Source organism: Hesperophylax consimilis, chromosome 1, assembly GCF_061612785.1.
Source record: "Hesperophylax consimilis isolate HC1 chromosome 1, BYU_Hcon_1.0, whole genome shotgun sequence".
NCBI classification, from domain to species: Eukaryota; Metazoa; Arthropoda; class Insecta; order Trichoptera; family Limnephilidae; genus Hesperophylax; species Hesperophylax consimilis.
In genome coordinates, this window is record NC_142836.1 from 10,842,524 (window position 1) to 10,867,714 (window position 25,191).

At 33.3% G+C, this 25,191-nt stretch overlaps 1 protein-coding gene across 1 annotated transcript in view; it reads right to left on the bottom strand.

The window, feature by feature from the left end:
• Positions 1-25,191, bottom strand: part of Shaw (potassium voltage-gated channel shaker cognate w) — a 502,823-nt gene that overhangs the window by 250,892 nt on the left and 226,740 nt on the right. The window contains exon 4 of the mRNA XM_089648338.1: positions 11,281-11,322. The gene's annotated coding sequence lies outside the window, so the exon portion shown is untranslated. The remainder of the gene's footprint in view (positions 1-11,280; positions 11,323-25,191) is intronic.

Sequence of the window (25,191 nt, forward strand, 5' to 3'; positions counted from 1 at the left end):
AGAGTAATCACCACGGCCAGATGGGAGGAGTGACCACGCACTCAATCACTGGATTCGGATGCAGCAACCACCACCGAAGACTGACACGTTCGAAAAAATAGCTCGGTGCAGCCACTACTGCACGGGAAGGAGTGTATCGAACGTCATCAGCATCATCAATATAAAATGTACATCAATTATAAAAAACACAACAAAATGCCATCATATTTACCACTGTCGAAAACTATGTAAAACCTTCCATAAAACTAATGTTGATAAACCTGCCTTACATATAGGTAACTCATGTTTAAAAACCTGCCCTGCCGTTTAACGGTAAATTTTATCGCTCGGACCTAAAAGGCAGTTGTCTCGCTTCAACTCAAGCAACCATCTTACTCTGGCTAGGCAGCCGCTGATTGGCTAAGCACAAAACCTGCTTGAACGGCCCACGTGTATCCAAGAAATTTGTAAAATAATACAAATTTGCAAGCCCTTCCTGTAATAATAGGAAACAATGTTAACTAAATAATTATATACAAAGATACTTATATGTTAATTAAATAAGCTCGAATAGAAATAAAATATGTTACACGTAAGATAATTATGTAATCAGCGAAACTCTGAAAATGTTACAGAGATTTGACCACTTATCTTGTAGAATATGTCTTATTATAACTAAATAAACAATATTGCGACGATGTGGTTTTGGCAGGGCGACAGAGGCAGATAAGGTCTAATATTATAAAATATTCCTATATTTCTGAGATAAACAGATTTTATCCTACAAACGTGGCGAGCTTCATAGCAAGAAAAAAGCAAGCTCGTTACGGGAATTTCATAATACAATCAAGGGTTGGAGGCGCGGTCCTATAGAATCTTATAAAAGCGCCGCAAAAACCGGTCCCTGCCCATTCCGCCATAAGCCCTGGACCGAGCAACACCTACCGCTGTCCGCTCTGCCTGACCCGCTTCGCTACCTGAGACCAACACGCTGCGTTTGATTTCAACCCGGTTCCCCCCCCCGCTCCACTTCCGCTGTCTACTGCAACTGCCTGCTGCTGAGCTCGCTGCTCACCGACAAGCCAACGACGCCCCGACGTCGCGGCGCCTCTGCCTCGGGCTTCACTGAGCCTTCCCAACAGCCAGCCTCGGAGAGGGGATCTGCCACTGCCTACTGAACCAGCCAGCGCCCCGCAGAGCCGTTACCGACTGAGCCTGGAAGGATACAAGAAGTTGCACCCGCAATAAAAACCAACCGCTTTTATAAAAGCGTTCTTTTCAATATGCAAATTACAAATGTCGAATATATCGTCTTTCTCAAGACGCATTCATTGAGGCAAACATATTACAATAGTCGATATTCCCTGGATCGAGGGGACTGAACGTTGCCGACTGAGCCAGCCCGCCTGCCAGCCCGCCTGCCAGCCAGTCCCGGAGAGCCTTCCCTCCAGCGTGCGGTCCTGCTCACTGGCCCCGATGTCACAGAGCCGTTACTGACTGAGCCTGGAGGGATACAAGAAGTTGCACCCGCAATAAAAACCAACCGCTTTTATAAAAGCGTTCTTTTCAAAAGCAAATTACAAATTTCGAATATATCGTCTTTCTCAAGACGCATTCATTGAGGCAAACATATTACAATAGTCGATATTCCCTGCATTTTTATGATATTTTAAATAACTCTGTAATGGTTCAAATGAAATACCTCAAGTGCTTTATTTGAATCATTACACAGGACAAAGGTAAATGTGTGCCGGTGCTTATATTTTACAGTTTTTTCTTGTGCAGGCAAACACGTCCCGTACAGAGGGTCTGTTTTATATTGCTGTTGCTGTTTGAATCCATTATATGACTTAGGTGCTAGGGATATATGAAAACATTGTCCAAACGATGTATTCATTTTTGTTACTATCACTCTTTGTTCTGTTCTTAGTCTTGTCGTGTAACGGTGTAATACAAGACGGTGAATCTTGGGGTTGTTCGTATAGCACATTTTAAGTGCATGTATGTACATCAACCTCACATCAAATAATTTTGTTTCCTTGAATAAAGTTGTCGATGGATATGTAAGGTTTTTTAACCATCACTCTTACTACAACTTTTTGTGCCTTTTCTTATTGATCTAATGGTGTTAGGTGCACCGACCCAGCTTATAGGAAGGAATACCTAATAATTGAATGGCACAATGCATAGTAAACACTATTAATTATTTTCTTGTCAATAATGTTGCGTGTATATATTTCAGGAAGAATATTAGTTTCCGTATTTGTATTTATAATATGTGCTCCTCAGGTTAAAGAGTCATATATAAAATTCCCTGATATTTGACTAATTCCACCTTTTCAAGGTCTTGGCATGCTTTTGGGGTACAAGTGTCATTTACATTACTTTTTATTTTTATTTTACGGTTAGGCTTACCTCTTTTGATTTTATATACTCTCACATCTCTCCTTTAAAAAGTAAAACTAAATCATCGGAAAATGATATAATTTTTCCATTTTCAAGGTCTTTTTTGCATAGCTCGTTTATATAAGCAAGTAAAAGTATTGGTCCAAGCGTACTGCCTTGGGGTACTCAAAATGATTTTTTTGCGAGTTACTTAATTTATTATCATTCTTTACCACTTTTTCATAGTTCTTTCTAAGGGGTAGTCATCTAACCACGAGAGAAGGATACTTCTTACACCCATCATTTCTAGTTTTCTCAATTTAATTTTTTATGATATTGAGTCAAACGCTTTCTGTAAATCTAGAATGATTCCAAAGTATGTCATCTCTGCATCTAAGTTCATCGCCAGATATTCTGTCATATCTGTGCTCGCATTTTCAGTAGATTTTTTTCTGTTGGAAGCCAAATTATTGTGGTGAGATTAGTTTGTGCTTATTAATTGATCTTACTTTGTTATTTTTAAAGTAACTAGGCAGACAGATTTACTGTTCTATATTTAGATCTGTATTGATTTAGAAAACAGCAGTTTCGGATGCAACAGATCATAAAGGTTTATTGTACAAGGAGAACGAAAAGAAAGTAGATTGCAAATCACGGTTTCAAACGAAATCAGTAATAATATCCGCAAAAATTTGCATTTCTCTAAACATTATTATTCTAACGGGCACTTAAGACTTGCAAGACTTGGATTAGAAATATTTGTATTTTTATATTTCGTAAAGTTGTTTGGCAAGACTAACGCGCACCCACATTAGGTCAAATCTAGAGTTTTCCAGGATTCAACAGTCACACACAACTGACGTCAATGAGCTGTTACATTAGGGCTTGATAACGTAACTTATAGTTATAAGTTTGTTACATTAGCATTCAAGCCAAGTAATATACTATAGGTGAGTACACAAGCTGAGCTTGTACTCCGATCTTCAGGGTGTGGATTAATATATAGTCAATTTCCCAAATGAAACAAGTCTCTTGATATGAGTGTTTATTGTACAGGTAAAACAGGTTATCAACAGGTCTACGAAAGGTACAAAGCTTTTTTAAGGCCTATCCTTAATATTGGCGATCTACTGAATCTAGGCTCTGATGGACAAGGTATAATACTAGCTCACGTGGATTACGGCGGATGCGGTGAGACGGTCGTGCTGATGCCGTAGGCGGAATGCCTTGGCTGATGCTGGGCGGGAATGCCTCCTACAGAGCGGCGCAGAAGCGGCGTGGGCGGCTCACGGCGAAAGGGCGGCAGCTGACGCAGCCTGGAGCGGCCTGAGACGGCTCGCAGCGAAAGGCGGCATAGAAGCGGCCTCGAGCGGGGGTGGGCGGTCTGGGTTTGAACCCGGTGAGCGGCGGCGGGTGCACGGCCGCGGCCCAGGGATATGACACACTCATATCCATGACGGTGTAGTCGGCGGAAGGTTGTCCCGACATTGGTAAACTGAATCTAGAGACTCGGCACATTATAAAATGAATGCCCGCAGGTCCATATTTATGGCGACACTTATTTGGCGGTAATGTTAACTTTGAACTCTACATCGTGTGGAGCTCAGCGAGGTCGGCGGTAAACTGCCGCGTTGTTTGCTAGCTGCAAGTACTTGACCTGCGTTGGTCGCTCGCGGGGGGGGCTTGTCCCACTCTTTGGCGCGTGCCCCATGCCCTTATAAGGACACGAAGTACATGATTGGCTGTTAGCCCGCGTGATCGTGACATGCAGAGATATCGCGAGCTCCTGTGTGTGTATTAGTGTCTTTACATGTTCTGGGCGCATGTTCGATTTCCGGCCACGCGTGATTGACATACATAACTATACAGTAAGCTCTTGCAAGCTTTGTGCAAACATAACAGAGCTTTTCAAGAATTCTAGAAAGAATACTTGATAGCGATATTTATTGGATTGTCTCTAACAATTTTCATCTCTACGGCCAGCATTACTCGGAAATAATCTGTGATAGAAAATTTAAGACTAGCATTGCTTCTTTTAGGAGAATTTACTATAATATGGTCTATGCAAGTATTTTTCCGTGTGGGTAGAAAAATAGTATTTTTAGGCCTTATTCCGTCATGAGTATATTGTAGTCTGTAGTATTTGGATGGTTTTCGTTCAGGAAATCTATATTAATACCTATCTCGTGTTACGATAACATTTTGAACGTCATTTACTTCAAAGAGTACTGAATTTGAAAATCTTAAAAAGTTAAGATTTTTATGAAAGATGGTGAGTGGTATAAGGCCACAATATATATAATTTTCTATTTTTACTAATAAGCAATTTATTTTTGCAGTGTCAGGCTCTTTAACTGTAATTATTAGTTTTTCCAAAACGTAAACGATAACGTAATAATTTTGATTATATTTTTTTTCAGTGTGACAAACTTTATATTTAGGAATTTCTTATAGTTGCTATGTTTCTTTTATTCAGAACTCGGTTAGAATAATCACATCAAAATTCACATGAATCCTTTACAGTAGTATAAAAAAGTCATTAAAATTGCGGTTTGTACTTAGAATATTTAAAGTTAGTAATTTCAGAAAAAGTTTGTTTGTCTATGAAGACTTTACCACAATGTTCTGGACTTTCAAATGACGTATTTTTTGGCTTCAATTTCCTCTTTAATTTCTATTTTCCCTTAGTTGATTCTACGCTCAATTTTTTTTCTAAGGGCAATGTTGGTTTCGTTTTGAGCGGAAGAGTTTTGTCTTCTTCAGTAGATAGAAGCGCCGGACTAGATATGGCTGTTGTTGGTGAAGATTTCGTAGTTGCGGTGATGGTAAAAAAAGCAGAGCTGCTGAAAATGGGATTTGATGCAGTCTTCTTTTGTTGTTTATCCACGATTTTTCTGCTTTAGGCCTTTGAAGACTTAGCTAGCTCTGAATTGCTATGGCTCCGGATTATCGGTGACCTCGGCGTAGTTCCAGATTTGAAAAAAAAGATCTTATCCCCCCGGGTGCCATTTAAGGTTTTTAGGAGCTTTCATTTACCACCAACGACATTTATTTTCATGACTTGGATACGTCACAGCAAAACACATAAATATTTTGAAAGCTATTATAAAATCTAATTCAAACCATTATTATCCCCATACGTCTTCCGTCCCTCGTGTACAGTGTGTCACTATGTACATAAATTTACTTCTGCGAATAAAATACAAAATTGTTAATTAATCCCATTTCTTGGAAGATACACGATTTCATTTTAGGATTCAGCAAATAAATCACCATGACCCTACCATAACGTCCTACTTTCTACGAATTAAAAAATGAAAAGCCCATTTTCCAACTCTTGTTTTAATGAGTTTTGATATAGGTATAAAACAAAGATAATAGAATTGTATTATTTTTGGTATATAATGATTTTTTTTCGTTTTTAGATATGCAATATCATCTTTGATGGTTTACAATCAAATTAAATTTCTTCAGTCGTAAGAATATTTTAGCTGCCCAAATAGTTTGTCTAAGAGAGACTGTTCCAATGGATATATTTATGAACACAGTAACTTGTAGGTTAAGTAAAGAATATCAATGTTTACTCAGCGTTAGAGTTATTATATTAGATGCTTGGCGTCTCTTACATGTTTCTTTTTACCGTTAAAAATGTTAAATATATCACTTTTACGTTAATAAAATACATATCTCTTTATTAGTTCACCAATTTATTGAAATATTGATAACTGCTTCCAAAAAGCTGAGAGTAAAAATAATGGTCGTTTAGGCTTTAAAAATTGGTCTGTTCAATTTCTACAAATATGCAAAAATAACATTTAACGCTTTGATGGCGTCGTTCCGTGAATAACCTGATGAAATATTAATACGTGGAAAATAAATCATCACGAATTTTTATCGTCGATTCTGTGAATCCATTAATAAAATAAAAAAAAATGCGTTTGAAAGTTTTATTTTTGTGGAATATTAATTTCGCACAGTAGGCATTGAGGGATTCTTTGGGACCTAATGTAGCCTTGTATGTTTTATTTGGAAATACTGCGGATCTTTGGGTAGCAGGATTTCATACCTAAATGCAACGAGTTACTGTACTTTTGAACCCGGAAAATGTCCACCGTGTAAGGTTCATATGCGTGTCTTCTGATTATGCGCCAGTGCCGAAGGGATCAATGACGAATGACAAATGATGCAACGAATTAGTCCCATATCGACCAACCTAGTTACTGTATACCCGACAGAAAATACCTTAAAATTAGCATATTTAGGTGCTGGTTTTACTGGTTAAAGCGTGCTGTTTATTATTAATTTAAGGTAGTCAGAGCGTCGGATCCTTGGTTTAGTGCTCAGATATTGCGGACTTAAAACCAGACGAAGGGCGTTAAAAAAGGTACTAGTTTAAGACATGTTTGGTTACCAATTCTGGAAAATATATTTAATTATCCCTCTTTACGACAGCTAAATACATATTTAAGAATGTTTCACAAAATTAAGCCAGAAATATCAGAACATCTATATCAGTGCTCAAATAAAACACTATATTTAATTCATTTTTACATTTTTAAACTAGAAAATCCTTCCCATCCTTTTTTAATGCTCAAATAATGTTCAAGTGGAAGAAATTTGTTATTTAGCACCCAATAAATAAAAAAAATTCTTGCCTATTAACGTTGGATATTTTAAGCGACTAATTATTGCTTATAATAATTTGTTATTCTTTGTGTTATACATATAAAACCTTGTCTTATAAACGTTAGTTTATGGTTAAAAAAATTCTAAAAGTTGGATTGATTATTCATAATAAACCGTTCTAGTAAACTCTACCTCAACGTGCTTAAAGGTATGGAATTAGGTTTCCTGATTTATCCAGTGTGTGTAGGTACACTAGGTAGTGCTTAGGCTCAATGTGTAATCTGTAAAGCACAAAAAGGCATGATTAAGCTCATATCGTTTGTTATGGTTTAACTCCGGAGTTTTTATTCGCCCGTAGCGCCACCAAATTTGAGAGCGTAAACAAACAGCCGTATAATTTTGCCGAACAAAGTAAAAATGTACATACAAAGGCTTCTAATTATCTTCCTTATCAATATATAATATTATTATAACGGGGCTTTTAAAATATAAAATAATGAAAAAATGCTTAGAAGTTTTCATCTCGGAGTGTAGGATAATCTCAGTATCGCCCATTCCAACCATTTGAAAACGAATCATTCCTGCAAATGGCTCAAGTTGGGTTTATTCGCTAGATCTGAATATCCAGATACTTCTAAAACCTCTCCTTCCCCTGAGCCACACCCTTTAATTTTGAAAAATTCCCACATTGCGGGTAGATAGATACACTCCGGGCAGCTGATATTTATGGTGTGGTAAAAAAAAAGCAAACAAAAAATTAAACCCTGTTGAATTCTATAGAATCGGTTCAGGGACTACATAAATATATCTGACCATGTTTTGTATATTCTTGTGTGAAATATTTTATAAAAATATCAACCAGTAAAAAACAAAGATTTCTTTCTTTAATATATCTATTTTTTAAAACATATATATATATATACATATTTTTTAAATTTTTTATATATTCAATAATATTGTTATTGGGTTTATAAAAACAGTTTATTTTTAAACAAGTTCTGTTGTGTAATTATTATTACGCGTGACAGCTGTTTCTCCCTCTGAAGGCATTATCAAACTGAAATAAAATGGAGTTCTACAAATTAAACTTAATAACAATAAATATATTTTTTATTGGTTTTACTGAGGATTGAACCTTTCTCCCAGAAACTGGAGTCGACAACTCCATCGACCTCACCAAATGCCGATCGGGTAGGATTGATATTTATTTCGTATATTAACTGCTGTAATGTCTGATAATGTCGATTTCAAGGAAATGCGTATATGTAGGCAGATGTGTGTAAGTGATGCCACAAAAAGTTGACAAAATTTCTTTGTCATCGATAACGAGACCATCTGCCGAGTTTCAACTCGATTGAATGTCAGGAAGTGGGAAAATTTCCGCTTCTAAAATTTGCATTCATTCACTACCGAAATAAAAAGTGAAACTTGATGTATTTGATAAGTCGGTCATTAATGATAACATGCGAAACATATCAGTTTAGTGTTCTTAGTAATCATGAGAAGAAGCAGTAGTAAATAATACGAAAACAGATTTTCAAATATTAATGTTTTGATACACGCATTTGAATAAATGGGAAATAGACAGATATTGTGCCTTGTCTACTTGAGATTAGAGTATGTAATGCGCTTTGACCGTGTCCTGCAAAATCCATAATCTGCGGTGTTGCAACGGAACTAATAGTTACGCCCGGTTTACGAGTTAGTATTAACGAAACTCGTTGATATGTTGCTCAACAATATGTACATTTTTAATTTGCGTTCTTATTCCAATAACTTCTAGATTTTTCGTCGATGTCATTTGAATTGCGTTCCAGGTGGACATTTTTAGTGACTCCCTACTTAGAGTCAAATTCTTACTTAAATTGATAGTTAAGTACGTTTGTAAAGAGATATTAATAGTTTGAACTACTTCCTAAATGTAATCTTTTTCATACCTTTACCCTTAAATATTTTAAATGTTTTTTGTAGAAAGAAGTCTTTAATTTCTTGTAAAGCATTATATTTTTAAATAAAACAAAACTTATCCCCTACTTTTTATTATTGTATATACTGACCGTTTTCGCTTAAGTCAAGTATATAATAATAACTGAATACCAAGACAAGTTTTTGAGTATACAAAGGTAAACACAGAGAGGGAGAAAAAATATTAAATAACTAGCAGCTAAAAACCCATCCCGCGGTTAGTTAGTTAAGGTCATTCGCAGATAGAAGGTGAGTATATATTGTTAAAACACGGAAATTACTATTTACGTAAGTAATATTAAATATCAATATTTTTCAAAATCCTAAATGCTAAAGGTTCGTGTTTACTGTCATTAAGTTGAATCAAATGTTTTTTTTTAATGCGTACCTATTGAAACGGTAGTTAATGTTTTACCCAATATAATGTAGACATTTTATTGCGTACATATACATTGATATACAAAAAATACGAGTATATAAAATAATGTAATCTTATTAAACGCTTGTCAATGGTCATGTTATTTTGCATAACAAATGATATTATTGAAAAAATATGTGTATATTGACAGCTAACTGACACCATCAAGCATAGCGGATGCGGTACCTACAGCAATTTGCTTCTAACTGGCTATGTATATTTTTAAATCATATTTTCAAGGAACCTCAAAACGCGTGATTCTTTACGATTGTCAAATATTTAACACGTAATTGTGGATAATTTTTATTGTAATTTAATTAGTCCAGTGTATTATTAACTTATTAAAAAATATTTTCTTTGATATTTTCCAAAAATTATGTGAGCAGAAACGATGTTTTGAGGCGATTAAAAAAATAGTACATTTTCTAACGGCACGGCGGCCAAAATAAACAAATTTTAAATATGTTTTTGGCACGAAAGTTTCCTCGTTTGCGCGAAGGCTATGCGAAATTTACCTGAAACATAACATTTGAAATCGACCAATTAGAGGGCTGAAACCGTCCAGACGATAGCGTAATAATACTATCAGCAATAAATAAAAAAATAAAAAAGGTACAATACTACACAGAGAAAAATATATTGAAAGAGACAGCAAATTGATATTAAATAAGTGGGAGGGAGACAAAAATATATATCTAATCACCAAAATACATACAATCAATAGTTAATGGATTTGTAGTGCAAACAATGATCTAGTTTACAATATAATAAAAGATAAAATATTTAAATATATCATAATATTCAACATCTAAAAAAGCAAATATAACATTAATATAATATCATGAGATGGGATGGATTGCATGGAACAAGTTAAATATATGGCTGTAGGGTGTATTTTTGATTCGATAAATTTATTTGGCTGTTTAGTCAGACGTATTTGTATTTAAAAAATTCATAATTTCTGATGCTTCTAATCTGCCTAATTTAATACCTACACCATTTTGATGTAAAATACTAGTTCCTGTGATTTGAAATGATTGGCAAGTTCGGAAAAACCGTTAGCATTTAAACAGCGTAAGTGTCCATTCACTCAGACGTTTACATTACATGCTGTTTTTTCTTATATAGAAAGCAGGATAATGATTGCAGCTAAGTTTATAAATATTTTGAATGTATTTGTGCATACCGAAAATTTTTGAACTAGTTTTTAATACTAGCCCGCAGTCCCCTCTTACTCCTTAAATACCTGGATAAATAAAAGATACTGGGTGCATAGTGACGTTTTTCTAAGTATATTCCTTTTTTTGTTTTATGTGAAATTAAACGCTGGGATATGAACATTTGAACATACGGACCACAGAAGCCTTCATACATTTAGGCCGTTTAAAATTAGATTCAATTCGACAATGTTCTGTAATGAATATATATTTTTTTATTATTTAGCTTACTAACAAAAACACAAATTATCAAATAATTTTTTGGTCCATCCCGTAAAATTTTATAGTCAAAATACCATTTCGGCTGGCCGTTAGTTTTTATGGAGTTTTAGATGAGTTACATTTCCGCAGAAAGAGGCATGTAATAATAACTGCCTTTCGGGAGATACGTTTTTTATTATAATACCGTATGGCCGTTATTAACATCCACATATCCATTTTGCCAAAAAAGGGATGCCAACACGGAAAATATTAAAATGGACTTCGTAGAAATTTGTATTCAACCCCCTTTCCAATGGCTCCCACGGGCGAGAGAAGGGTTGCTTGAATTAATGTTTAATTATATGCATCTATCTTTAAAGTCCATAAACCTCCCAAGTTATACTTAATTTATTAATGCCAGCTACCTTTTCTTTGGAATTGGACTTATGGAGGAATACTTAAATTTTATTATTCATTTTATTGACTTACCAATATTTCATGATGCGCCTTTGGTCGAAAGACAAGCTGTTTCTGAAACAACAAAAACAGGTATTAATTTTAAACTAGCAGTTAAAAACCCGCTCCGCGGGTTTTTGCTGCTAGGCCCTGCGGGCGGCACTTGCTTGGGCTGCGCCCAGTTTAAGTGATATTAACAACAGTTACATTTAATAGATAGATATTAGGTCATTCACAGAGAGAGGGTGAGTATATATTGTTAAAACACGGAACAGGAAGGAGTTAATGAATAATAACATGCTCAATTTAGGCATAATAAGAATGACAGTTGTTTGAATAAATGAAATTTTACGTATTTGTGATGGATTATTTCAAATGAAACACTATTATTGACTACATGTCTACAACTGATATTAACTGTTATGGTACCTAATATAATTTGCTCATAGGAGACTTGCAGTGCTTAAATATGTGTTACAACCGTCAATGTCTATAAGTTGAATCAATATCGTATAGTTTGTCACAACAATTAAAGATAGTTACAACAAAGTTGACTGAAATAATACATTATTACATATTGATTAATTGTACCCGTGTTTATGGATAAAAGGAGGGTAATTGTGCAATGTGATTAGCAGTCGGTTTAATTAAAAGGTGTGAATTTTACTCCAACTGGTGGTAATTCTTTTCCTAAAACTGTTACTGTATCTAATAAAGTTTAAAGTTAGATTATATATACACCTTCATCAGGAGAGTAAAAATCTATATATAAAGGTAGATTATTACAATATAGCGCCCCTGAGGTGATATCTCACAAAAGCGGCACCATGCAAATTGTCCAATTAATAAATAAATATAATGTTTACATTTTATTATGTACGTATGCATTGATATACAATGGAAATAGATAAAATAATGTTATCCGATTAAACTTTATTTTATTAAAAAACAAATAACTTTTTTAACTTCACTTTATTATATACAACCAATACATGTTTCATGAACGAAGTATACACCGAAGTCAAAAATTAAATATAGATTACAATTGGAAAAAAGAAGTGGAAGGAGGGGGGAGGGGTAAGAGTAGGCTGGGTTTATAAGAATTAGGAATTACAATATGAAAGACCAGTTAAGTGGGAAAATATTTAAAAGAGAGTTTATAAAAAAAAATTCTTGTTAATTACATCTACTTTTATAAACATGTTCTCTTATTTCTAAAATTTCGAAATTATTTATTTGTGATGCTTTATATCCTGTGTGAAGTATTTTAAGACCTGAAATTTTTTTTGCATATAACCATAAAACAATATATTCATAAGACAAATAACATTTAATAACGGTTATTCTAATAAATTGATAGTTGAAATACTAAATAAAATAATTAAACATATTATCTTCAAACGGTATTTTTACCCTAGTTCTTAAGATATAAATAAACAATGGCGTAGAATTCTGTTTGTGGATAACGACACTTCTAAAATTATATATGTATATAAACATTCCTGGTACTATTCAACCGGCGTTTTACACTAATAACAGAATGAATAAATATATTCTTAATAATATAGATTGCGAAAATCAAACAAAAAAATCAGGAGTTTATAAACTCAATTGGGCTGGATTGTAATTTATTTTACAAAGGTAGAACCAATAGAAACTTTGAAGTCAGAACTAAAAAACATCTCAGGGTTCTAAATGGAAATAGTGAATATGAGTTTGCAAATCATCTTTTGAATCACACTTTCGATAAAAATTCAGGTCTTAAAATACTTCACTCAGGATTAAAGCATCGCAAATAAATAATTTAGAAATTTTAGAAATTAGAAAACATGTCAATATAAAATCAGATGTAATTAATAAGCAAAAAAAAATTATAAATAATAATGAAAAATGCCATTGCAAAGTAGAACTAAACTTCCAGAAGAAATCTTATTATTAAACACTTGATGTTCAAGTAATTTTGCATATTTAAATATACGCGCCAGTCATTTGATTCGTTTCTTCACCGCCAGAGGGGCGCTCTGTCGGCCACCTAGCCGCGATGCGTATTCGGGTATCGGCCATATTGAATTAACGCTTGCTTTTTTCGTCAAACGTCAAACGTAATCACGTAATTGTGGATAATTTTCACTGTAATGTAATTAATCCAATGGATTATGAACTTTCTAAGACATATTTTCTTCGATATTATCCAAAAATTGTATAAGCAGAAACGATATTTTTTAAGAAATATCGTATTACATGTGGCGATTCTATTTCAGTATGAAATGGTGTCTTAATCTTTAAAGTCTTATTTAAACACAATTTGAATTTGACCAATCACAGGGCCTACACCGTCCAGACGCTGGAGTAATAATATTATCAGATATTTCGTAGAATTATTTTCACTAAAAGAAAAATATTGAGATTGAAACTGGGACTTGAAACAAAGGCCATCTTAGTGAGTTTTAAAGTTCATTCGCTCGATTGTTTTAATTGTGTGAAAAAGAAAACTATCGGTTTTAATGTAAATTTATTTATTTATTAATAAAACAGTATATTCTTTAATAAAATCATAAGTCGCGCATCTCATAAGGTAATTTATGTGGAGATGTAGAGCTGTAAAATTATACTAAAATTTAAAAACAGATAAATTTAATACAACATTGAAAATATAAAAACACAAATACTAACATTTAAGTAATAATATGTAAATATATAATAAATAAAGAAATTTAAGTACACAATAATACTAAAATAACTATGAGTTTATAATAAAACTTACAAAAAGTAAGCAGAAAATAATAGATTATTAAGTGCATTAAGTAGATAAATAATAATAATTGGTACATAAAACAAATACATGGTAAACAAATGGTTGAGTATTGGAGAGTTGAGCGCAGAAATAGAAGGATTTATGCTTGCCATTCAGGATAGAGTCATTAATACTAAAAATTATAGAAAGCATATAATCAAAGATACAAATCAAATTGATGATTTGTGTAGAAAATGTTTGGCTTTTCCGGAAACTATAGAACATATTATATCGGGATGTTCTATATTAGCACCGTCCGAGTATACATTTAGGCACAATCAAGTTTTAAAAATAATTCACCAAAATTTGGTAATTAAACATAACTTGATTGACTGCCGTAATGTAGTACCATATTATGAATACGAACCAAATTCATTTTTAGAAAACGAATCTTATAAAATATATTATGATAAAACTATACTAACAGACCGAGCGATTAGTCATAATAGACCCGATATAGTTTTACATGACAAAATTAAAAAAATAACTTATATCATTGATGTCGCTATTCCAAATTCCTGTAATATTCAAAAATCTGTTAGTGAAAAAATAAGAAAATACACAGATTTAGGAAATGAAATAAAAAGAATTTGGCATTCTCAGACTATAAAAATATTACCATTCGTTATTTCGGCTACTGGCATTATACCTAGCTCTCTAATTAAAAATTTAGGCGTATTAGATCTATCAAAAAAATTATATATAAAGATGCAAAAGTCGGTCATTTTGAATACATGTAGGATAACAAAAGATTTTTTAAATATTTATGTTGAGGGATCAGTAGGATTTATAGGCCCTGTTAGAAGTTCTACCGAGCCGAACCCTCTGATATGAAAATATCTGGAGACGGTGAATTATTTTCCCATTTGATATCTGGTGATTTGACGTGTTGTTCTTGTATTGTTTTGTATTTATTTTGCTTATATAATGCACTTACATAATGTTGATTGACTAGATGATCATTTGTGGAAAAGTGAGTGGAAGGGTTAAGTTTTTCCTTTGGGGAAGACTTAACCCGGACAACTAAATCGGAAGTTAAAAATAAAAAAAATAAATAGGCATTATATAAAGTTCATAATAATAAATAGTCATTATATATTAGACTAGTGGGCCCAGACAGACGTTGTCCTGCCACAAACCGCCTTCCATGTAGGGAAGTTAAAATTTGGGGTTGTGTGTATTTTTCGATAAGAAAATTCTCGACAACCGCACCACCTATTGGGTAAAAACTATCATATATCTAAACTGGAACCAAAAAATTTCATATAAATCTCAAAATTTCGTTAACATAGATTTTTATATATTAATACTAGCTGTATCTGTCTGCAGAAGAACAATAGCGCCTGTTGTTATTACGTCCAACAGATGGCGCTGTTTAAAAAAAAAACACATGTTTTCCAACAGATGGTGGTATTGTAAAAAAATAAAGTTTTTACCTGTCACAGGTGACATCTATATAATAAAAGGTATATAAAAACTCACGCGTATTCAAATGTAACATTGTGTCCAAATTTTAAAGCAATCGGTGTAGAACTATTGGAGATTTCAGATATTGAACAAATGAATAATAACATTTATTTATATAGATTGTAAACTTTATAATGTTCAAGTAAAGGCGGGTCATCAAATAGGTTCATTTGATATTCATACGATATATTTACCTTATTTAAAACATGATCCTACTTGCAGGGTAATAACAAACTGAATCGATAATTTCCAATCAGATTTTAATTAAAAAGTTACTCTTAAAGCTCATTCTGTTTTGATTAAATTCATTGTTTTCTCTTGGCGCTCAAATAACCGGCTACTCTATTGAAATAATACTTTCGTTGATGAACAATGCTTTTAAATTTGTTGAACAGATATAAAAATTAAATTTATAAGAAAAATTATGAATTTGTTATGGCTTGGTAATAATTAATAATACTTTTAATGCATAACATCTGTAATGAGCGTGGAATGCAACATTATACTTTGGATATTGGATTTTTGCAGCCAAAAGTATTATAGTGATTTATTTTTGGGGTATCGTGCCGAGATACGTCACGTCCATCTTTAGCCAAAGTTTCGGAAAGCATTACAATGTCCATCATCAGAGCAAATGTGTAATAACATATATTTGGCCTGTTGATGATGCTGTCCGAAACGTAGGCTAAAGAAGGAGGTAGGTAGAGACGGCATAATACTCCAAAAATGAAACCCAATAAAACTTTGGCAAGGTCATACTGGCCATTATTTTTTCGAAAGAGTTTTTTTTTACAGTAACACAGGAGGCCACTAGGAAAATAAAGCTCCCTTTATAAACTAAATTCCTTCAGTGCCTATGTCATTTTTTGGGTATGCTGTGTGGAGGGTATTTTTAAGGGAAGGAAAGAGGGGAAGTTCTGGGAAGGAAAAATGTATGAGGTTGGGTAGGAATTTAGGAATCAGTGTGTCCAAGAGTGACGGACGAATAATCTATGCCTTCCACTGCGGCGCAAGGTGATGGGTTAAGAGAGAGACCAGTTAGAGAGGTCAAAGGGTCTTCCCAAACCAGCCTCTCAAAATTAAATTGTTCGTATTCCTATTAAAAACGGGACTGCGGGCCTTTAACGAATGAATTGGCAGGTTTCCTAACAAACTGTCGGTAAAACACAAATATGTTATAAGGATGTCGGAACACGTGTTGATAAACAATCTTATATTCTCGCATTTCATCATTATATTTGTTAGGAAAAGCGCAGCTGCATGAACACGTGTTCCGATATATTCTGAATATAATAATATTTTATTAGGAAATGGATAACAATCACCTATTTAACAGTATTTTAATAAATAAGCCATACTCATTTTTCTCCGTGTAGATTACATAGATAAACCTGTACATTATTTAAACCAACATTCCTAAACTGTAGTATTCTATTTCAAATTGTAGTGTTGCCATGAATCTTGATTCCGATATTCCGATATAGATTTTTTGTGTGATAATTGTATACTGCTCTAAACCGTATGGAGCCTACGGCACCTCCGACTAAAGGTACTAGGTATAAGTTAGGGAAGTATCTGGATCTTGTCACCAAACCTTAAACAACTTAAAACATCTTTTAAAAAACGATTTTGAATGGTGGTATTTCATCAGTACAGTACTGAGAGTATCTTTCACTCGATTCGAAAATTCCGACCAACTGTCTGCTAAATTTAGGTGCCCGACCACCAAAAGCTGTACAATATTCTTTCACAAAGTCAGAGAAGATCTTATAAATGATGTATACGTTTTAATAATCATAATCTCTGATGGTTTCGCTGACGTAGCAGTCCTGTTTCGGGACTTAGTTTCAAGCCTCCAAGCTCTTGAAACGCTAAGAGATGAGTCGGAGTGTTTGCAGAGGTTCCTTTGTTAATCTAAGATTAATGTTTGCCCAGGGGTTCTCGATGTAGAGCCACCTCCACGGGGATTATGATACGCCGTGTAAGATGTTGGATCGCGTGTTTGCTCGACCTGGAGACTGGATACGGCCAATCGGCTGCAATTACATCAAGTACAATCTGCAGGTTGTTGTCTGTCATCAGTTATGTCAACAGGCAGGGTTTTGGGTAAATATTAGACGTAATTATTTACTGTCCCGTATTTGCGTTCTTAAGGGAAGAGTTCTTGTTCATGTAACTGAGTATGAACTGATTGAGAATGCTTATAAATGGAAGCCAATACCAATAAGTATAAAGTTCGTAGTATAAAGACTATTCGCACCTAGTGAGTTGACACTCTTTAGATTACGCACTATTAAGACTAGGCATACATAGTGAAATAAATGCTTCATAGTTTTAAGATTTCAGTGGTGATATTGACATTGTATATTATGAACTAAGATCATGACTAAAATCCAAAAAGAATATCAATTGTTTTAAGAGTTCTTGATATTAATGGTGGTTTAGGCATATAAGAGTAGGTACTTACTTTGAAACTGTTCTTTAGGTGTTAACTAAAAATTTAATTATTTCGTTTGTAAATTAATCCGTTATTAATTAATTCGATTTCTTAAGAATTTCCGTGAAAAAATGTGTAAATTTCTATAGCATACGAGTAGATTTGACAAACATCGAAAATACTCGAAACGGATTTAAATTTTAATCCACACCTTTCAATTTTGATATTTCTTTCAAGTACTTGCCTATGCACGCACTTCAAACAATAGGTGGAAGCAAATGCCAAGTACCTACAGATTTTGTTAGTACATACAAAAGCTTCCAAGTTCTCATTCAATATGAATTCGAAGGGTCTTTACAAGGGATTTTGGTGACTTAAATCCTGAACTACCCCTCAAGGGAGAAACTCTGAGGTCCTTTATGGAGCTGTGCGACAATAACTATACCAGGAGATGCGAGGTACCTAATTGCTGTGCCATATAATATGATGTGACAACTTTGGCTGGTGATTTGGGGTACTTAAAGCACCAAGGTCTAATTTATAAAACATTTATGAAAATTTCTCAAAGCTACTGTTGGTTTTGAAATATGTCGATCCTTTTTGATTAAATACTGGTGAATACAGCTATTTATTTTATTCAAGTAAATTTCTTTGGTTAAAAAATTAGCAAATGCTAGGGTAAAGTGTGGAATAGTTAAACAAATACTCGGCTTGCAACTCGAGTATTTCGTTTGCAGTAGCTGAGAGCGGGTAAATACTGAGTGTTGCGCCATTTTATCAAGCGGAACAATTCTCCGGTGGTGATTGGCAAAAAATAAAATAGAAAAACCTAAAAACTAAAATTACCAAACGTTACGAACGTGTATGGACTGTGTTTAAACTGAATAAAAACTTTTTACGGCGGTATGATTGTACTGAAAACGCGCAATGAAGGTTTTGAATGTTAATTTTGTGAATTTTGGGAAATTGTTAAACGTTAGCACACAAAGATTCGTACACAGGTTTTTTTTCAGGTTTCGTTTTGAGCTCATGTTATCATAATTTCATATTTAATAAAAGGATAGAGTGAGCCAACGTCTTCAATATATTCACATTGTTTGATGAAGGATCCACAAAAAACTGGCCTATAGTACTAGAACTGGTCATAACAAAGTTGTCACAACAACCAGTTTTCATGCGATTATTGCCAGTTTAAGGAGTGTATTTCTCGTTGTCTTCCGTTTGTGTATCAACGACGCTTGTTTGCCAGAGCACCTACCTTCCCGTCATAGCACTACCACTTGTTTTCTGTGTTTTAACGATTTTTTTTGTCCATTCGTTGATTTGTTAGGTAATTCTTATAGAATCAGAGTGGAGTCGAGGGATTTTTGCAGGAATTTATTGATTCTATACCAGAAGTGGCAATGAAATTTATCAATAGAACTTGTGATTTGTATGGGCACATTAAAAGGTACTGCCTTAGTATTTGTGGCCTCTATTCAATGTGCTCAGCTTCTAGGAAGATGATTCATAGCCAAGTATTCAACTGATGATTCAGCACAGATTTTATAAAATCTTATTTTGTTCACCGAATAATAGCAAAATTTCGTCAAGATAATAAAATAAATTTATTAATAATAATGTGAATACAAATCTTAAGTTCTTATGGGGAACGCTTCTTTTGTTGGAGAGGAATAGATTTATTTTTGATTTTTTTAATCGTAATTAGATACGCTTCGGTCTGTGAAACAATATATTTGACAAACTTGCTCATTTTTCTTGTCACGTGAGGAAACTATTTTCTGCTTCAAAAACCTTTGAGCAATTGACATATGAGTGCCCTTTAGAGGTTTGCCAAACAAAAAACTTTAATGTAATGTCCTTACACTGTTAAGTCATCAGCGTCAAATGTATTGGAGCACAAAACAGAAGTTCAATATCATGAGCCAACGTATTTAAGACATCACTGTAGGACGTCACAGTCAACAAATGCAAGGTTTAAACATTAATAGTGGTATAATGTGAATATTTTAAAAGATGAATCCTAAGAAACTTAAATTAAATTGCCTTTAAAATGTACAATTTACTAGTTACAACTAATGACGTTACAGTGTATATAGACGCTCTGTAAAAATCTCAAAGCGGCAAGCCAAAAGCATGTCAATTGTAGTAATTTAGATTTCTTTGTTTTAGTACTAAACTGCCACGCGTTGCTTTCGGTCATATGCTACCTATAAGTAAATTGCATTAAAATTCCGTTTGTCATCACACACGGAGGTTTTTCATTAATGTTTTAATTACTTGTTTTTATTAATGTTTTCATTATTTTGCAAACACTAGTAAAAATCAAGAAATAAGATTTCATTCGTAAATACACAAAAATTATTGTATTACTATAAAAAAACGATTATTTCGATTGTTTTACGACGATTTTAAGTGCCATTATAGATAGTGAGATAGTGTAGCAACACACTGTAAGAAAGACAAACTAATATCAGTAGGTCATCTCATATTTTATTCCGAGTTCGAACCCATCATACCTTTTACCTTCCCAGGACTTCCTCTCCTTCCTTTCCTTAAAAAAGACCCTCTATACAGCATTCCAAAGATGACATAGGCCATGAGGGAAATTATTTTTTTCAGGGTCTCCTGTGTGGGTTTGTTTTATGCTTATTTTTTATTGTTCTTAAAAGTATTATCTCGTTAAACTACAATTAAGCATTTTGTCAACAGAATGTACACGTTTAACTAAAATGTATATATGAATTCATAAAATTATTACTAATTATAAATATAGATAATATTGTTACTACTCATAAGATATTCAGATTATTATTATTGGCACACACAATATAAAATAATACTAAATCTATCTACGCGCTAATAAATAACAACTATATATTGATTTATAGTGACGACTAGAATAAAGTATTTCTACTTATGAGCCATGTTTTAAGCATATACCTAAATCTATTTGGGAACTAACATTTTGTTATGTTGATTGGTAATATGTTGAACATTTTGGGCACGCTATATTTTAGGGTTCGCTGGACCGTATTTATTGTTATATTTTGGAACAAGCATGCCTTCATTCTTTGTGCACCTAGTGTTGTGTTCCAATTGATTTTTCAGAGTCAGATTTATGCTGAATCAATATTTTGTCTCATAGTAAGTCCTGCACAGGCAAGATATTAAAGTTTAGATACAACAATGAAATATTACGTCTCCGTGGAAACTATTTTTTGAAACTAGTAATTAAACCATAGAGTTTTGTACTGATTGTAGCAAATTTAAATTAGTTTTGCAAAAATGTCCTGAAGTTAATACAAAAAAAATGATAAGTCTGGATGTATTGTAATGTCATCGAGAAACCAAACTGACACAAAACATCAACTCGTATTAACAACATTTCAAATGATGGCTAAAATTCACTGAAATGGATATATTTTTCTTGTAAGTCTTAAGTCATCATATTATAATATTTACGCATAGACAAAATTTCACCATTTTTCTTTTTATTAAAATTTTATCTAGTATGTAATTCCATTTAAAAAAAAAATTCCCCGAAAACTAAAATATTATTAAAAATTTCAAAAACGTAAATCATAGAAATATGTTAAAACGTATTATAATACCCACGAACAGGCTTTGCCTTCGTGGAATTTTTTGTTTACACTATTTTTTTGTATTTTCATTTTTTAACCTGTTTGACTGTTCCAATGTATTAAAAAAATTAATAGAAAGAAAACAAGTTTGAATACCAAAAACACATATCAAATTTACTGCCAACTTGTTATTGTTATTATTAATTTTAGATTTCTGCAAAACATTATTCGATGTGCCTGGTAGATTTATCATTTATTAAATTAAATAGATGATCAATAATAAAAGTCAATATGTTACGCTATTAAATTGCAAATGTTACTTTAATAATATGTACTACCTACTGGTTATTTATTACTGATCCTGACACGAGCTCACAAGATTTTTTGGCTTTTTTTCGGTTCATTGGACCATTCATTGAATAGAATATAATACATGATGAGATGGCTTATATTATGTTTAAAGTAATACATGTTTAAAATTTAATATCTCATAACGGACAGATGAATTTACGTATTTACTTTATGAACAACATAATTCGAAAAACATCAAGTTAACCTACAAATTCCAAACAGAAAAAACCTTGCCATTTCATAATGTCGGAGTTTACCACGCGAGAACTTATCCCAATGAGAGCTGCAGTGATTTTTTTTAACATTAAAATTATTTCATGAAATATAATGGGAATCAACTATACAATATTCTTCAGCGAAGACGAGGAGGAGACTACATCAGAAAAGTGTGAAAAGTCGTAAAACCGAAAGGAATGGAAATTATATCCACACAAATCCCTTCTTTCTTATTAATTATCTTTTATGGGATTAACAAGGATAATTCGGCTTTGTTTTAACTACCAGTCCACCTTCTGTTCCTTGCAGAACTGTTATTTGAGCAAACAAATTTGAATCTGGAGGTTTACAGGGAAAGAATTTTATAATCAGCTCACGACCTAATAATGTCGTCCAAAGACGTGGAATAAAACCATTTCAGTTGAATTGATTCCGGAAAACGTGTTAAGCAACAAGTATTTAACAAGAATCTTTTTTATATATATTTTTTTGTTATTTGAATACTGCACAACTGCTCCCAACCGTCTGGAGCCAGTGATACTATGGCATTCCCAACTAGGGTATGTTGTGAGGCTGAAGTGTAGTGGGGAGGGAAAGGAGATGGGGGAGACGAAGTTGGGGAGTGACTGGCTACTAGGATCTGGTCGTCATACACAGCTGAAGCTATTTCAAGCAACGTTTCAATGATGGTTTCATATCAGGATGATGCTGAGATTTTCTTCTAATTAGGAACGTGCCGCAAGTATGCTTTACATTAATTTTAATTATTACAATGTGAAATAAAACAAATTAACCCACGATATTTGGCTTGCTAGTCGAGAGCCTTACCCTTCAACCACGGAGGCCGTCTAAAAGCCTGTAGGAAGAATATTCCCTGTCATCGTAATATAATAGACTTATAATTATCGAAGAAAGCAAACACTAAACCAAATTAAAATTAAAAGAAGAAAATAAGAAGGCAAACAAAAGGGAAAGAGAAATCATTTACATTTAGAGAGAGAGAGCATCAAAGACCAGCTGGTAGAGGGGTAGGTAAAGGGTGGGGGTTATGTAGGGAGAAAGGTAACAACTTTAAAATTGGAATGTTGGTTAACATGCAAAATACTACGCCATTGGGTAGTTAATTTACTATTAGTATTGATAGTTGGAAGGGCATTATAAAGAAATTGATATGATTAACAATTACTAAATCTTTAATAATTTCTTATTCACTTTGTGGCGCCATTTTAATTTGATAAAAACCAACAATTTATATAAACCACTATTTCATCAAAATACTCGACGTGTTTCGAAAACAATGGTTTCTTCGTCAGGATAAACGTAAAATTAATACTAACCAATTAAATTTCATTATACCGTTATCCTGACGATGAAACTTTAAGTTTCGAAACATGCCGACTATTTTGATTGAATATTGGTGTACGAAAAGTTATTTATTTTTATAAGATTATTAATTAATTAATGTATTGATTCAGATTATGTTCAATGTTATTACTACGTATAATACTTTAAAATCAGTTTATATCTAGAGAAAATCAACTGTACAAAACGATTTCATTCAAGGTTGTTTATCCAAAATAACAGACGTTATTTATTTGTTTTTCTTGGTAAGTAAAAGCTATATGTAAAACAAATTGAATTCCGATTACATTTTAAGTAAAAAATGGCCCTCGAATTGAATTGAAACTCAAGGAATTGGTTTTATACAGCCTACTTATAGTAAAAGGATCCCCACATAGTCCTGGGGTCTAGGACAAAATCGTGCCGTAATTATTGAAGTGAGACTCAAACCTCAATGGCTTTCGTGCACATTGTTTACGGGTGATTCAGATGTCCCTTTAAAGGACCTTGTTAGATTGGTAACCACAGGCATGGGAAGGGTATCCATTGTCTGGTAGTCGGACCCTCGGAACTCACACCCTACTGTAAAACGAAAATTGCGATTTACAGAAAATTAAACTTTTTACTTTACGCCACATAATGCTTTCTATGCCTTATAGAACTGTTTTTTTTATTTGGTTCCGCACAAGCGTTCCATTGCTTGAAACGGATGGGACTACGCATTCCTTAATTTTTAAGAAGATAGAAGAAATGAAATTTGAGAAATTAACGGGAAGAAACCTATGGAAATATATAATATATATTAATTATAGCGCATCTATTTAACTGCACAGAAGCTAGGTACAAAAAGACTTTACTATCATATCTTCTAAATCATTACTAAAACAATGTAAGTCTACTCATACTAATTGATAATATTTTGTACGTACTTGTATCTCCTTCTAGTATTAATTTTATACTTTCTGTCGTCATTTTATGATCAAATGTCACAGTTAATTGTTATTCTGTGACATGAATTATGATTTACGGTATATTTATACCGTTGATATTCAACAAATAATTATTATGGCCCCTGAGTACCTACTGCAGAGGATATTTCAAGGATCCTTTAAATCTCGCAATATCTTATCAATACGATTCGCCTATATTTTTATGTCGAACATGAACACACTAATAACGCATACACTAATTTCAAATACTGAATAAATTTTAAATGAGATAAATATAAGTAGTGAAAATCAAACATACTGATTTCGGTTGTCTGTGAATGTCATAAAATTATTGGTCATGTCAGTGTACTAATAAATTTCAAAAATTGGAACTGAAAAACTAAAGTATAAAGAATAGAAAGGTTAAAGTAGATACAAAAATGATTTTATTTTAATAATTAATAATGTGATAAGCTGGTGAGTGGGGTTGTACCTACTTTGTGAGGCTAGGGGTAGTAGCCGGTCAACACCTCTTGTTAAATGGGTGCATATAAGGATTGGTCATCATCACAGTGGTCGGCTTTGGTTCCGATGTGGAACCTTTGGACGCCAAACCTTGCCGGGGGCAAGATATGCCGAGCTCTGCGGTGAGACATAAGAACCCTTCTCAGGGTGGTGGGCATATGGGCTTATTCACAAGTAAATCAGAGTAAAAAACAAGTTTCTGTACATATAAGTTGAACTCTATTTCATGATAACAGGGTAAACATTAAGCAAGGGATTTTAAAGGACTTACCCCCTATCAGACCGATTCTATCCTATCTA